At 55.8% G+C, this 8,691-nt stretch overlaps 1 long non-coding RNA gene across 2 annotated transcripts; it reads right to left on the reverse strand.

The window, feature by feature from the left end:
* Positions 1-293: 293 nt before the first annotated feature.
* On the reverse strand, positions 294-3,855 carry LOC111824461. 2 transcript variants are annotated; one of them, XR_002827540.1, is made up of 3 exons: positions 3,765-3,855; positions 815-1,240; positions 294-413 (listed from the first exon to the last, which is right to left on the reverse strand). It is a non-coding gene; the product is annotated as an uncharacterized LOC111824461 (long non-coding RNA). The 2 variants fall into 2 exon arrangements; XR_002827541.1 differs by lacking the exon at positions 3,765-3,855 and adding an exon at positions 3,570-3,609.
* Between the last annotated feature and the right edge of the window lie 4,836 nt (positions 3,856-8,691).

Consider the following 8,691-nt stretch of genomic DNA (forward strand, 5'->3'; position numbering starts at 1 on the left):
TTGTTTTAAGAACCTAGAATTCTTGGAACACAGATGCAGGGGGGAGGACGCTCAAAAAGACCCAGCCCCTAAGGCGCGGGCCCTCCGCCAAGCCGGCCTGGGAAGCTGGCAAGGATGGAGGAGGACTCTGCTCGCCCCTGGCGAGCTGTCATCACGTCACTTTGTGCAGGCTCAGTCCTCCTCCTCTCTCCCTGAGCTTGTGACCCAGATCCTCACTCCCGAGAACCAAGGGACCAGTCGACCTGCCAGGGAAGCCAAATGACCGGGGCCGCGGACCTGCCTCTTTTCCCACAGACACCAGGGTTTTGAAGGTCTCGGACATGACCTCCTGGTAGAGGGCCTCTGACGGGCGTCCAGACACGCCACTCCTCCGGGGTGAAGTGCACGGCCACGTCCTCCAAGGTGACTGGCTTCTGGAAGAGAGGGGCTCAGGGAGTCTGGACCCAGAGCAGACCCCGGCCTCCGTCCCGAAAGCAAAGGGAAAACTATAACCACAGAAGCAGGGGAAACAGAAAACTCAGGCACAGAGCCAGCAACAGGTACGTACAGACAAGAAAGGAAGGTTGGAGAGGAGGAAGGGAAATATAGGAGCAAATGGAGGGTTTACACAGAAAAGAACCAGAGGGAAGCAAGCAGAAAGGCTGCGGCTCTGCCGGCCCCGGAAGCACTCGTGAGGGCTCGGTGCTGCCGGGGGGCCCTCGGCCCCTCCTGGGTGCAGCTCAGCTTGAAGCAGCCTGAGATCCCATCTGACCTGCAGACGGGAATGGGCGAAAGCTGCCGGGCCCAGGACGCCCGCCCCAGCTGGTCTCCTCACCTCCGCCCAGGCCTGCCACCAGCATTCCCTCTTCACTGCTGTCCGCGGGGCCTCCTGGTTGGGCTCGGGCTCAGGCTCGGGGCCGGTGCCGGTGCCGGTGCCGGTGCCGGGGAACAGCTTCTGCACTTCCATGGTACCTCTTCCTAGCTTTATCCACTCCCGGACTTGCCCCTGGGACTACCTACCGCCCTGAGGTAGCAGAGCCCGAGGGAGCGGCCTGCAAGGCCCTGGTCGGCTTGGCTTCCTGTGACAGACCATCTGCTCAGGGGCTGCCTTCCTTCGGATCCCACAGCCTCGGCTTCAGAGGTCAGGGACCTGGCCCCCTGGGGGCGGCTGCCACGGTCCAGGAATGCCAGGCTGGGGCTGGGAAGGCGCCTGCCTGTTTCCCCTGCGTCTAACCACCGGCTCGTGCCCACCTCTGGGAGCCTGAGGTCAGAGAGAAACAAACACATCAGCAAGAGGGGAGTGAGAAGCAACAGAGAGAAACAAACACATGAGCGAGGGGGGCGGGGGGAGTGAGTCGCAACAGCTTCCTTATTAGACCCAGGTTACCCCTCCTGCTCTGCGCCAGGGACTGCAGCGCGGTCCTGCAGGTGACAGCTAACTCACAATTTTAACCCAAAGGCAGAGGTGCTAGTCGCTCAACGACACTCCAGGTCCAAGCCGAGACTGTGGCTCCGACGGTGGGATGCCGGGTCCCAGAGCGCTCAGAGCAGCACAGCCTGCCGAGGGAGCCAGAACGGCCGCACCAGCACCCGCACCATTCTCCTGATTCTGACCCCGTTTCATTGGAAAATGGGATTAAAGGAGACACTCTCTAAGATCCTATCTAGGAGAAAAGATGGTTCTTTGGGTTTTTAACATATACAGATCTTTGTAAAGAATACAGTGAGCTGGCCAGGTGGCCGAGCATCATCCTGTGCACTGAAGGGTCACTGGTTCCATTCCGGCTCAGGGACATACTGGGTTTCAGGCTGGATCCCTGGTCGGGGCATGCATGGAAGACAACGGATTGATGTTCCTCTCTCACATCAATGTTTCTCCCTCTCCCTTTTCTCTCTCTCTTTCTCTCTCTCTGGGCATGTCTTCTGGTGAGGATTTTTAAAAAACGAAGCCCTGCTGGTTTGGTTCAGTGGATAGAGCGTCGGCCTGCAGACTGAAGGGTCCGGAGTTAGATTCCTGTCAAGGGAACATGCCTGGGTTGCGGGCTTGATCCCCAGTAGGGGGCGTGCAGGAGGCAGCTGATCAATGATTCTCATCATTGATGTTTCTCTCTCCCTCTCCCTTCCTCTCTGAGATATATATAGAAGAATAGTGATAGCAACCCAACATCAAGCAGGTATCCGGGCTCCCACTGAGGCAGACCTGGCTGCACTCCCAGGCCTGCTGACAGCAGCACACCCTGTCTCCCCTTGAGATGCGATGAAAAGAATAAAGGCATAAAAACCTGTTACTTCTTTCACTTTTTTGAACAAGTGATGGAAGTGAAAACGCCAGCAAGAAAAGGAGCATTTGACAATAGAAGGGAAGAAGTTGTCAGGAAAGGTACAGTGCTGGGATCGAACTGGAGTCCCTCCCTCTGTGGCTTCCTTTCCTCCGAGACCCTGGCGTTTCTGCCAGGCGCGCAGCCCTGCTTGGTCTCCTCTCCCGGCGGCTGTGCCAGGGTTGCCAAACAGGCAATACCGACGCCTTGGTCAGGGGTACTGACCTCTTTTCCTTCAGGTCGTCAAATTTAAAAACCGACAACAGCCAACACAAAGCTGTGCGTTGCGAATGAACTAAAATTATATGTATATTTTTGTCAACTCAGCAAAAAAAAAAAAAAAAAAAAAAAAGGTTTGGTGTGCCACAGAATGAAAAATCGCTGTCCGCTCTCCTGCCGAGGCGCACAGGCAGCTTCCCGCAGCAGCATCAGTGACAGCACCCGCAAGGCCTGCCTTCCGGCCCCAAGGCGACACCCACTCCCGCCGCGGGTCCTCCACCCGCCTTCGACGGGTTGCGGGGCTCCGTGCGGACTGCGGGGCTGGGGCGGACTGCGGGGCTCGGGGCGGGAGCGAGGCTGCGGAGCCGCACGCACGGTCTGCACCGGGCTCCCGGACGCGGAGACCCAAGGTGCAGGCAGAAGGGCCGTCTGGAGCCTGTCCCGCCCTCCAGAACTCCATTCCTGAGAGGAGGAGTCGCCATTTTCCAGTCCTGAGCGCCCCCTCCTCGTCCCCCGTCTCCCTCTAACCCCAAACCCGCCAACGGCTCCCCACCGCACGTGGACTGCCCCGGCCCCCACCCGGGGCTCCAACCACTTGACTTTCCTGTCCCTCGGCCGAACCAGCCCTCGTGTCTGCTCAACCCCTCAAGGGCCCTTTCCAGCCCCTGCCCAGCCCGGCCTTGGCCCCGGCCCCTGCGGGTGCGGGCCGGCCCCCAGCACCCCGCGCGCCCGGCGCTCCACTCCCGCCACCCCAGCCTGCGGTCCCCGCCTGCCCGGGGCCCCCGGAGGGCAGGTGCCTGGACCCCCTGGCTGGCCTTCTGTGCTCTCAGCCCCCGAGACGCCCTTCCCGGGACCCCGCTTTCCCAGCACGTGCCAGGCGGGTCCCGGCGCCCGCTCCGCACGGCGGCCGGAGAGGCAGCGCGCGGCCACTCCCCCGACCCAGCTGACCGGGCGGAAGCTCCCCGGCCGGGCGCGCTCCGGGGCGGAGGCGAGCGGGACAGACCCCTCCGTCGGCTCAGATCGCGGCGAGACCACCGCCCCGCGCCTACTCACCGCCGGGAAGAGCGCCCGGGCCTGCGCGAGCCGCTCCAGCAGCGCTCGCCCCGGAAGGCGGCGACGGGCTCCGCTCCCTGCCCGCCCGCCACCGAGCCGCGGCCCGCCCCGGAGGCTGTGGGCCCGCAGGCGGCGCGCGTCAGTCTAAGAGCCTCAGGGAGACCCGCCCCCAGCCCACCCCTCCCACCAGCTTACCTGGGTGCCACCCAGCGCCAGGATCTTCCTTATCCAACCTTAATTTACTCTTAAAATCTCTGATTAAAGCAACCACCATCGCCTAGAGCCCAGAGAACGAAAACGAGACCGTCACAGGCCCCAGGAGAGACGTGGAGGCACACAGCTGCTTAGACAAGCAGAGCCAAGGGCAGCGAACGCACGCTGGTCACTGCGGAGCCAGGGGGAGGGGCGGGCCGCGCGGAGCTGCGCCCAGGCCGCAGGCGAGTGGGGAGCCAAGGGTCCTCCTCCGCAGCGCGCAGCCTGGGGCGGGGCTGAGGGCTGCAGCACCTCCAGCCTTCCCGACAGGGGTCCCCGCCCATGGGGGGTTCTTAACACTGAGGCGCCAAGGCTAGAAAGTTGAATGCATAGGGCCTGAGCCACCAAAAGCTAAGAGGATAATTAGAGGGGAAAAGCCCCCCTCCCCTCCCTGTGAGAACCCTGGGTTTGAGCAGGTAGATTGGTCTTTGAGAGGGGAGTCCGCCATTCTCCCAAGTGTCAGCACCTGAATAAGCATCTTTCCTTTTGCACCAGCACCTGCCTCAGGAATTCGGCTTCTGTTTCAGCAGGCAGCTGAGCCTGCCTTCCAGTTACATGAGAGATGGCAGGCGAGGTAGAGAGGACCATGACCAGGTAAAATTCTACTTACCTGGTGCCTTACCACTGAGCTGAACCCAATTCAACCTTTCTCAGTGACATCTTATTTAAATCCTCACCCCAGGACATGTTTTCATTGATTTTATACAGAGAGGAAGGGGGAGAGAGAGATCAATGTGAAATAGAAACATCTATTGGTTGTCTCCCGTTCTCGACCAGACTGGGATCCAACTGCAGCCTAGGTATGTGCCCAGACCGAGAATTGAACCTGCAACTTTTTTTAGTGTACGGGAGGATGCTCCGAACAACTGAGCCACCTGGCCAAGGCATCTTTTTATTTTTTTAATCAGCCCAATGAAAATATTTCACATTGGCATTGGATTTTACAGTTTACAAAACACTTTTGTAAATAGAGCCTCCACTAAATCCTCACAAACACCATGGGAGGTAGGAATTGTTATTCCATCTCTATGTTACTGACAAGTTTAGGTTCTTGTTTCCTGATAGAAAGACTTTAGACCAGGGACACTGATAAAAGCAAAGGCAGATTTATTGAGGCTCCGCAGAGGGCCGGAACACTGAGATAGGGCCTCAGGTTGTTACCGGAAAGGGATCCTGGCCCTTGCTGGGTCTGCCTGGGGTCGGCTGGTAGTGTGTAGGTTCTTGAATTTGTGCAGGAAAAATTTCACAGCGTGAGTCCAGATGACTGCGAGGGGACATTTATTAAAGCAGGGACAGTGGAACAAGGAAGGGCTTAGCACAGCGGTTCTCAACCTTCCTAATGCCGCGAACCTTTAATACAGTTCCTCATGTTGTGGTGACCCCCAATTTCATTGTTTAAAATTGAACATAATTAAAGCATAGTGATTAATCACAAAAACAATATGTAATTATATATGTGTTTTCCGATGGTCTTAGGCGACCCCTATGAAAGGGTCGTTCGACCCCCAAAGGGGTCGCGACCCACAGGTTGAGAACCGCTGGCTTAGCATAAAAGAAGCAACAGGAGAGCCCAGGCTGGGCTGCCCTAGCTCTCTGGGGAGTCAGAGAAAAGGGGGCCTTGGGGTCAGGTTCAGGGGTTAGCCTGGGAGGAGCTGCTGCTGCCCATTGCTCCCCTGGTTGCAAGTCCCATGGGGTCCCTTAGAGTTTAGGAGATGCGTGCCTGGGGGGAAGGTGGGGGAAGAAGAGGGGAAAGGGACTGGTGCGGCTGCACCCCAGAGGGCGGGCAGGCTCTGGGCCCTTTGTCTTGAGGGTCTCGGTCTCTTTCTTGCTCTCTCTCTCTCTCTCTCTCTCTCTCAGGCGGGAACCTTAGGGGGGCTTCAGGGGAGGGTTCCAGCAGAACATGCATCCGTTTCCAGGTGGGCTCCTCCAGGGCGTGGTCTCCACCGATTGGTCAGGGCCAGGGCAGGGTGTCGTCAGTCACCGCAGCTGGTCCTGGTGTTGTCCACCTGGTTTTGCTGCCTTCTGGGCCTGGACTACAACTGAGGCCTCAATGCTGTCTTAGGGAGGGGACCTTCTGCATCTATTGTAAATTGCTTTGCAGTTTGTTCAGCTCTCTGCCTCAGTTTCCCTGTTCCACTTGTCCTGGCTCACAGCCTGTCTCAAGGTTCTGTGCCCCAGTTGGGGGGCTCGGGTTTTTATGGCTTGAGGACATGGAAGTTGCTGGAGTTAAACAATCAGAGAGTAGGTTAGCTGGTTTGTTTTGGAACACTGATGTCTGGGTATACCTCAGCAAAGCAACGTGTTCTCAGATTGTGCAGCACTTATTATGGGGTGCAGGAAGGGACTTTCCCAACTAGGTATTTGTTGGGTCTGATCAAATAATTGAATCGATACCCCCACTCCTGGGAACTGATCTTTAGGTCACTTCACAACGGACATTCCCTTTTGCTTAGAACACATTCCATTTTGCTAAGACCATTATCTTTCCCCTCAGGACTTTCCTAGGATCCAGACCCGCCCAGAGAATTCTCTGCCCAGAATCCTTAAAAACCTCTGACTCCCCGTCACTGGGTGCTGGCACCATTTTGAGGCTCAGACCATCTGGTCTCCAGAGGCCTAACCACTGCTCTATCCTATTTTGAAACCCTGTCTCAGGACCTACAAGAAACCTGTGGGTGCCCAGCAAGGGGCAAAACTGGGAAAACAAGAACCTCGCCCCCAGGGTAACCTATTCTCCCCTTTCATGTCACTAGTCAGGCAACTGAGACCCCTGATCTTTCCTCCCTAAAGATAGCATCAAGGCCTCAGTTGTATTTCAGCTCCAGGCCCAGAAAAGTAGCAAAACCAGACAAGTGACACTGTAGCAGCCTCAGGGCCAGCTTTTACCTCCCAAGTCACTGGATAGGACCACAGGACGCTCTCGAGCCTTCACCAACTGGTCTCCCGGGGAAATGATGCTGCTGCACCGCTTGCTCCCACCAGGAGGAATCTACACAGTGTTCCAGCGCCTATCAAAGTCCATCCCCTGTGATCTCCACGTCCCTCTCAGCAGGAAGTAACTATGGAAGCTATGACCTTCGTCCCTACTCCATACAACAGAAAGGCTGGCTAGGCCACTTCACAAAGGCATTCCCTTTCGCTTAGACCACATTCCACTTGCTAAGACCATTATCCTTCCCCTCTGGACCTTCCCAGGATCCGGACCTGCCCAGAGAATTGTCCGCCCAGAAAAAGCCTGCCCAGAGTCCTTTAAAACCTCCGACTCCCCGTCCCTGGGGGCTGGCGCCATTTGGGGGCTCAGCCCATCTGGTCTCCAGATGACCTAATAAATTCGTAATTCTTCATCCCTTTCGGCCTCGTGCGTTCCTCTTTTGGCGACCCTAACAGTATTGAATTTGTCTCTGGGTTTGTGACTTGGTTTTCAATCTGAAAAACAAACTTAAAAGAAGTCAGAGTGGCTCCTGGACCGCGGCTTCCCGCCACCGAGTGATGACCCACAGCTGTGACAGAGCTTGACTCAATGGAGCATGTTTTGGGAACATGTGATTCTACCTGTTTTATTCACAGGTGAGGAAACAGGCCTGAGAGCTGGCACCTTACCAAACCAGCCCCTCTGCTTTCACGTCACCACACTGGTGTCTGGGCTGCATGCACGGTGCTGGAGGCTGGCTGGTGTGGGTTTCCCACCTCGCAGTGTCCCCGAGGCAAGCGGCCTGCTCAGCTTTACAGACAGGGAGTCGGCTGATGGGAAGGTGGCAGGAAAAGGATGAGGTGTAGCAATGATGTACATTACCACAATCTTCAAACAGGCTGAGGGAGGGGATGCCAACTATGCATCCCATTAACAGTGAAGAAACTGAATTTGCCCTTTAAAAAAGACAGGATCTGCCCTGGCCGGTGTGGCTCAGTAGATAGAGCATCGGCTGCAGACCAAAAGGGTTCACGGTGCGATTCTGGTCAAGGGCACATACCTTGGTTGCAGGCTCCTCCCTGGCCCAGACCGTGGGGGCACATGCAGGAGGCAACCAATCGATGTGCGTCTCTCACATCGATGTTTCTCTCTGTCTTTCCCTCTCTCTCCCACTCTCGCTAAAAGATCAATGGAGCCCTAGCTGGTTTGGCTCTGTGGAGATAAGAGCATTGGCCTGTGGACTGAAGGGTCCCTGGTTCGATTCCAGTCAAGGGCACATGCCCAGGTTGTGGGCTTGATCCCAGTAGGGAGCGTGCAGGAGGCAACCAATCAATGATTCTCTCTCATCATTGATGGTTCTCTCTCTCTCCCTCTCCCTTCTTCTCTGAAATCAATAAAAATATATTTTAAAAAAAGATAAATGGAAAAATATCCTTGGGTGAGGATTAAAAAATAATAAATAAAAAATAATAAATAATAAAGTGACTTCCTAAAAAAAAAAAGACATGACCTGACCTGCACTGGCAGGAGCCGGCCTCATTGTTCCCCGTCCATGTAAGAAACACTGACACCTGTAAGGATTTCTATGAGTTTATTTGAGCCAAACTGACAACAACTGCAAGGAAGCAAAATCTCAATAGATGAGAAAATGCTCCAGAGAACGGCAGTTTTGTACAGTACAAAGGAAGAGGTGTGAGTGGGTTACATGGGCTCCATTGGTGCTGGGTTAGAGAGAGAAAGCAAGCGGGAAGTCCCTGGGATTGGGTGAAGAGTAAAAGGAATAGCACCTACTTCTTAGCAATTAACATGATAACAGTAACAACGAGTTTTGAGGTCTCTGCTCTGTGCGGCGAGGGGCGGGTCCGGAAAAAAGGAAATTACCCTGCTTTGTTATTGTAGATGCAAAAAGACAGACAAGCTTAGTGAAGGCAAAGATTGGCCTCTGTGGGAGAAGATACC

Source organism: Myotis lucifugus, unplaced genomic scaffold (assembly GCF_000147115.1).
Source record: "Myotis lucifugus unplaced genomic scaffold, Myoluc2.0 scaffold_1629, whole genome shotgun sequence".
Lineage (NCBI taxonomy): Eukaryota > Metazoa > Chordata > Mammalia > Chiroptera > Vespertilionidae > Myotis > Myotis lucifugus.